Source organism: Petaurus breviceps, unplaced genomic scaffold (assembly GCF_028583685.1).
Source record: "Petaurus breviceps papuanus isolate PSGF00001 unplaced genomic scaffold, PetGlider_PUasm1.0 151, whole genome shotgun sequence".
NCBI classification, from domain to species: Eukaryota; Metazoa; Chordata; class Mammalia; order Diprotodontia; family Petauridae; genus Petaurus; species Petaurus breviceps.
Window position 1 is genome coordinate 30,079,060 of NW_027185712.1, and position 7,654 is coordinate 30,086,713.

Genomic DNA, 7,654 nt, shown 5'->3' on the forward strand with positions numbered 1-7,654 from the left:
AATAGTCCTACAAGGTAGGTAGTACACATATCATAAGCCACAATTTACAGATGAGGAAATTAAACTTAGAGAGCTTTGGCTGTAGTAGTCACACTATTATTAGAGCTGACATTTAATCAATTCATCACCAGTTTGCAGACTAGCCATGGGGAAGCTGAAATGTTGTTGCTTTGCTTTTAACTCCTATGACACTTTCTATAACTGTTGTTAGAGTAATGGGTTACTTGCAGCCCAACATCAACTCGGATAATAAGGAGTTTTGAGGCACCCAAGCACAATACGGTATCTCACAGATGCTTCAGGAAATGTGGTTCTTTTCCTTGTTCAGCAGCTTGGAAAGACCCTTTAAACCAAAAAGAAAAGACCTGATTCAATGAGGGTTTTTAATCAAGTAATCAGGCAACCTTAGAGAAAGGATCAGAGGGTATTTATAGTGCCATCACAAGGTCAGAGTTGAGGGTATTGTACCTCCATCTGAGAGATTATACTTCTTACAGTGAAGAGTGGGGAAAAGCTGAGCTGGTTAAGAAAAATCAGAAATCTGAGGAACTTTGTATTATTCCAGAGTCATAATAATATTTTGTTAAAAGTGTTTTTTTTTAAATTTAATATTAAATATTTTAAGGAATCAGCTAAGTGACATTGTGGATAGTGCATGGGACTTGGAGTCAGGAAGACTTCAATCCGAATACAGGTTTTTGCTGTTGTTTGGTCATTTTTCAGTTGTGTCTGATTCTTCATGACCCCATTTGGGGTTTTCCTGGCAAAGATACTGGAGAGGTTTGTCATTTCCTTCACCAGCTCATTTTACAAATTAGGAACTGGGATAAGTAGAGTTAAGTGACTTTCCCAGTAAGTATCTGATGCCAGATTTAAATTCAGGAAGATGAGTCTTCCTGACTCCAGAACTGGCACTGTACCTTAATTGCCCCCAAATTCAGTCTTAGACAGTTAGTTGATATATGATCCTGGGCAAATTATTAAGCTTCTCTCTGTCTTGGTTTCCTTATCTGTAAAATTAGAAGGTTGGATTTTATAACTTCTAAGGTCCCTTCCAATTCTGACTCTAGAGTCATTGTGGTCATTTCCTCCATGGATGTAGATGATCACAAGCTTTCCTTTATATAGTAGTGAGAAACCTCCATGAGTTGTTGCAGCCAAATAATATCATTGTTTTGTGCCTAAGCTTCTGGTGATGAGCTGCTCTGAATTAAACTAGACTGGTCCTTGTATGATAGACACAGAGAAATACCTGAAGCCCTTCCCCTTGGCTGGACCTATGAGACATGGTACTCCTCTATTTTTTCTGTGTGCTGAGATGAGGCCTCAAGGTAAAGTGTTAGGGGAATTTTAAAATATCATAATATTCTTAATGCCTTGTCAATTAATTTTTAAATACTATGAAAATATGTACTCTAAAACCAAATAAATAATGTTTTTCTGAGATCATATTTCCTTTTGCATTATGTAGCATGGATTGAAAGTTAGCTTTATGGGGGTGGCTAGGTGGTACAGTGGAGTCAGGAGGACCTGAATTCAAATCCGACCTCAGACACTTAACACTTATTAGCTGTGTGACCTTGGGCAAGTCACTTAACCCCAATTTCCCTACCTCCCCCCCCCAAAGGGTGGAAAAAAAAGAAAGTTAGCTTTAGTGACATTTAGGTGGCTTTGGTTTTAATGCTTTGGGAGGTGAACGTAAGCTTCTTGAGAGCAAGGATTATTTCATTTTGTCTTTGTATCCCCAGGACTAAGTATAGCATTTGGAACACAGTAGGTGCACAATAAATGTTTATTGATTAATTGATTATATTAGTACCTTCAGATCATGAGACCATTTTACTATGGATGTGAATGTACCAATAATTTTTACTGAATTGAATACAGTGCCTCTAAACATCTGTCTCATTCAATTCAAGTCAATATCAAATGCCTACTATATGCAGGTCATTCTGCTAGGTAATAAAGATAGAATAAAAACAAAATATTCCCATGACAAGTGCATAAACAATTAAGCACAGGATATAGACAAAGTGACAGAGGTAATATCTCTTAGCGGAGAGAAAGCTGGCTAAAAGAAAAAAAAAATCTGGCTTCAAATCTTACTTCTGACACATACTGGCTATGTGACCCTAGGCAAGTCACTTAACCCCTGAGGCTGTAAGAAGTTCTTGAATGTAAGTTGCTGTGAGGGTATTACTGTTTCCTTAGAGAAAGCTCTTCAACAGGAGTACCCAACATGGGTGAAATAGTAGCTCCTATTAAATGATGATGACAACAACAATGTAGCAAGTGAAATTTATCAAAAGGGTGAACTGAGGCAATTTTCTGCACAAGACAACATTTATTAGCAGGAGTATGCTATCTGTCAAGAAATGGTATAATGTCTTGCCTCTGTGTATGTCACAGACCGAAAGCAAAAGGAAAGCTCCCTTTTTATGGGTTTTGAGGAATATAGAATAAAGAACGGAAAAGAGTAGGTGACATCATGGGATGACAACATGATTGAAAGTTTCATAATGAGGGTTAGCTACAACCCCCTCCTTTCTCCCCTGTGCCTAAGAAAGACTCATTGTTGGAATCTAGGTGCTAAGTCAAAAAGTAAGAGACTTGCCCTTTTTGGACAGCAAACTAGACAGCTTGAAGGATGACTTGGTGGTATGAAGATACTAGACCCAACTCCTTTGTGTTCACACCATCTCCCAAGGTCAGCTAAAATCCTTGAGGCAAGAATAGATTAGTGAATAGCAGGGGAACCGGATTTCTAAACAACCCATAACAGACCAGCTGAATTCTGAACCAAGTTCAGAGACAGAGAACAAGGACTTAAGCAGTTACAGGACAAAAGCAATTAATTGTAAATAGGATCAATAAGAAAATTATACAAGATCAATTCAATCTTCTCAACAACAGTAATCATGACAATGATGACAACAAGAACAGCCACAATAACAGCAGCAACAGGAACTGTTGAAGAGGTGGAGAATGCTAATCCCTGGTGTGATTAGGAAAGACTGTGGAGTAAGCCCCTGATCTGTACTTTAAAGGTAGCTAGTGATTTCATGAGTCAGAGTGGAAGAGGGAGTACAATTCAGACTTGGGGAACTACTTATACAAATGTTTGGAGGTAGGAAATGGAATGCTGTGTATGGGAAACAGCTAGCATTCTAATCTGTCAATGATGGAGAGTTCTTAATGAGGAATGAAATGAAATATGACCAGAGAGCTAGGTAGGAATAAGAGAGAAGAGGCAGAAATGAGTTTATCTTTGATCCTAGAAACAATAGGAAACCATTGAAAGTTTTTATTTTTTGAGTGTAAGTGGGTGACATAGTTATATCTACACCTCCAGAATATCATGCCCTGGATCTTATATTGCTCAGCTTCTGTGGAAGAAATACCTCATAGCAGTTTGAATCATATCAGTGTTAATGGCAGGCTTGTCTTTTGTGGCCACCTCTGGTAGGCTTTTGAGTGACTAATCTCATCATATCAGTCCCATGGTCCCAGGACAGGTGGCAGTGCTCATGCTTACATGACGATCTATGCACAGAGACTGCAGGAATTTTGGTCCTATTTCTGATTTTATAATAGCTCAGCTGGGTTTAAGTCAGGGTTAGCACTGGAGAGTGGATTTGGAAAGTACCTCTGACCTTGACTGCCTTACAAAGTTCAGTCAGATAGGAGGCTCTAAATCTTTGAAATAAAGATCCACTATTAATTAGAGCTGATAAAGGCATTAAAGAAGTCTTTAATCTTTTTGTTCTGGGAGCTAGAGATTTTCACAGTCTGATTTTGTGCAGGAAAACTACTAGTACTTAATGTGTTTAGCACTAAGTGGTTAATTGTTGGATGTTGAAAGGCCATATGATGCCCTCAAGTCCCCTCTCTCTCCTTCATTGAAGTCACAAGATGGTGGTAGTGATAGAATTAAAGGGGTTCTACTATGCTGTCCAGTCACTCTTGCTTTTTGATTCTTCTACTCAGATAAGCCAATAAGAATAGCTTTGGCAATCCCTTGTTTAAGGAACCTATTTTTCAGTGAAAGAATATAATGCTTCCTCAGAGTCCAGCCAAAGGAACAGACTTGGAAAAGTTTTGCCAGATCCCAGGCTCAAGGTTTGCTGAAAGCTTAATACCATGTCAATGGCCCTAGCATAGCAGAAAGTATCTCTATCAGAGGAGCAAAGAACTCTAGAAAGGAGTGGTGCCACCCAGCAGGAGCTACATGGCTGACTGTTACACCAAGACATCAGTGCCTTCAGTCCAAAATTATAAGATGCCCTGGAGATCATGGCTCTCCCTTTGACCCACTATTAGGTTTCTGTTAGTCTGTGCCCATTCTTCCACTTAGACATCATGTTCATTGGTATGAAAGTGTGACCCAGATTTCTGGGTGGACTGTCACATTATAATTACTATCAGTCTTTTTTTTTTCTTTTTGGAGGGTAGTTGGGGTTAAGTGACTTGCCCAAGGTCACACAGATAGTAAGTGTTAAGTGTCTTAGGCTGGATTTCAACTCAGGTCCTCCTGACTCCAGGGCGGTGCTCTACTCATAAAAGACAAAAATAGTAAGGATTTAGCAGAAGCAGAAGAGATTAAGAAGACATGGCAAGAATTTTCAGAAGTACTATACAGGAAAGATCTCAAATGATAACCACAATGGTGTGGCTATTGATCTAGATCCAGACATGCTGGAGAATGCAGTCAAATGGGTCTTGGGAAGCAATGCTAAAAATGAGACTAGGGTTGGTGATAGAATTGCAGCTGACCTATTTAAAATGCTAAAAGATGATGCTGTTAAAGTGCTATACACAATGTGCCAGCAAGTTTGGACAACTCAACAGTGGTGACTGGATTGGAAAAGATCAGCTTATATCCCAGTCCTAAAGAAGGGCAATAGCAAAGAATGTTCAATTTACCGAACAATTGCACTGATTCCACACACCAGCAAGGTTTTGCTTAAGATTTGGCAAACTAGGATTTAGCAATAGGTGAACCAAGAAATATTAGAAAAGCAGGATGATTTTTGAAGAGGTAAAGGAACTAGTGACCAAATTGCCAGCATTCACAATCTTTGTTACTTTTCTGCCTCCTATTTCAGTCACCTTCTCCTCCAAGGTTCCCAGGGTTTCTATCTTGCCCCTGCCGATGAGGGATCTCAGCGGGAGAGCACAGAGGAAAAAAACACTGGATCTAGAGTCCAAGGTTTTGACTCTTATGGAGAAAGGAAGGGAGTACCAGAAAAACATTTACTTCTTCATTCATTACATTAAAATCTTTGATTGTGTGTATCACAACAAAACATGACAAGTCCTCAAAGAGGTGGGAGTATGAGCTCATCTTAATTGTCTCCTAAGGAACCTGTATGCTGGCCAAGAAGCAAGAGTTAGGTCCATATATGGAACATTTGATTGATTTAAAATTGGAAAGGGAGTATGATGTGTATTGTTGACTTATCTACTTAACTTATATGCAGAGTACAAGCTGGATGAATCAAAGGTGAGAATTAAGTTTTCTAGGAGAAATATCAATAATCTCAGATATGCAGACAATAGCACTATGAAGGCAGAAAGTGAAGAAGAATTAAGAAACCAATTGATGAAGGTATAAGAAGAGAGTGTAAAAACTGACTTAAAGCTTAGCATCAAAAAAAACCCCCAACAACTAAGATCTTGGCACCTAGCTCCATCACTTCCTGGCAAATAGAGGGATAAGAACGGAATCAGTGTCAGATTTTATATTCTTGGGCTCAAAGATCACTACATATGGTGACTGCAGCCATGAAACTAAGATGCTTGCTCCTTGGAAGGAATGCTACTGCAAATCTGGGCAGCATACTAAAAGGCAGACATCGCTTTGCCAATCAGGTCTATACAGTCAAAGCTACAGTTTTTCCAGCAGCAATGTGTGGTTGGGAGAGTTGGACTATAAGGAAAGCTGAGCGCTGCAGAATTAATGCTTTTGAATTGTGACTTTTGAAAGTCCTTGGATAGCAAGGAGATCAAATCACCCAGTACTTAAAGAAATTAAAGCTATTAACTGGAAGATCAGATACTAAAGCTGAAGCTTAAACACTTTGGCCATGTAATGATAAGAAAGGATTCATTGGAAAAGACCCCGATGTTGGGAAAGTTTGAAGGCAAAAGGAAAAGGGGAGAGTAAAGGAAAAGATAAATAGTTTCATAGAAGCAGTGAACATGAGCTTGGAGAGACTTCAGGACATGTGAAGGACAGAAGTGTCTGGTTTGCTATAGTTAATGAGGTCACTAAGTGTTGAACACCACTGAACAACAAAAACAGTCTAACCTTTAGCTTTCTGTTATGAGTCTCTCTGTCCTTTCCTTCTAGGCTTAGGCCAATGTACCAGAGTAGAATTGTTCTACTGGTTTTTTTCTGGGAAAATAAGGTTCCATCTATCTTTCTGTTTATATTGGGAAGTCAGGTAAGTAATTTTATATGGGATCCTCTATAACCTACAGAAGATCCAGGCTATTTCTATGGGCTTCCCTGAGGCAAACACATCTTCTTGGCTCTTACACTTCTGCTTAGGGAAGGAGGCAGTTCATTAATAACTATGTTGTTTGCTGTTTTAACTTTATGGTTGTGGCTTCAAACATTTATTACTGCACAAAGTACTTATTACAAATGAGGAGGTGTCATTTACTCACCTACAAGACAATATGGCCCATTATTATTAGCAATAAAAGTATGAGCGGATATATAAACTCATTTTCTCTCTTAGTTGGCACAGTCCTTCATAGTAACCTTTAACAGCCCCAAATCTTATTTGCAGATTTTGCCAACTATAAATTACTTGTTAAAAGCATCATTATTTAGCGAAGGTTCATACTTTTGCAACTTGAAAAATGTTTCATTTAGCCCATTGCTGTCCTTTAGACTTGATCTCCTTTGGTTTCTCTGGCTTTTACTTTCTCCCTTCACTCCTTCCCTTGTTAATGGTTATGGTGATCTAGGGGTAAAAGTCTCGTTTACTCATAGGGTGGGTGCATGTACCAAACTGTGTAACAAAAAGACTGCCTTCCTCTTGTCTTAGGTCCTCCAGCTCTGAGAAACAGGTTTGGGGTTTTGTTCTATTTTGTTCGTCCTTTCCAATTCTAGATACAGGGAATCTGCACCTTGTAACCCAGGTCCCCATGGTTATACTCTTCCTGGCCATTTCATCAAAAGTCACATGTCTACTCCTTTCTTATTTTGGAACTTCCCTCACCTCCTGGGGCATCCTTCCCCATATATTCCTGCCACCCTTGCAAGAGTCTACTCACCATGGAATATAGGTCCCTTGGCCATCCACTCCCTCTTTTCTCATTGGTGAGTTCTTCTTGGAGCTTCAGTTTTGTGAAGGAGCCCAGGCCAGCCTGCCTTCATTTCTTTCTTGGTTCCTGTTCCTGTCATTATGGAATTCAAAATCACCTGATGATTTCTCTCTATCTCCCGTCTTTTCAGTTCATTTTTATGTGTTGTCTTTCCCCCTTAGAATGTAAGCTCCTTGGGGGCAGAGACTGATTTTCTTTTTGCTTGCATTTGTATCCCCACCACTTAGCTCAATCACTTGAATATTGTAAGCATTTAATAAATGCTTGGTTCCTCCCTTCCTCCCTCCCTCCCTCCCTCCTTCTCTACCTCCCTCCC

The 7,654-nt window shown here is 39.4% G+C and overlaps 1 long non-coding RNA gene across 1 annotated transcript in view; it reads right to left on the bottom strand.

Moving 5' to 3' along the window:
* The window catches only part of LOC138154021 (uncharacterized), an 8,476-nt gene continuing 822 nt past the window's right edge, over positions 1-7,654 (bottom strand). The window contains exons 2-3 of the long non-coding RNA XR_011166536.1: positions 7,288-7,410; positions 1-343 (exon numbers count right to left, since the gene is read on the bottom strand). This is a non-coding gene — a long non-coding RNA (uncharacterized lncRNA). The remainder of the gene's footprint in view (positions 344-7,287; positions 7,411-7,654) is intronic.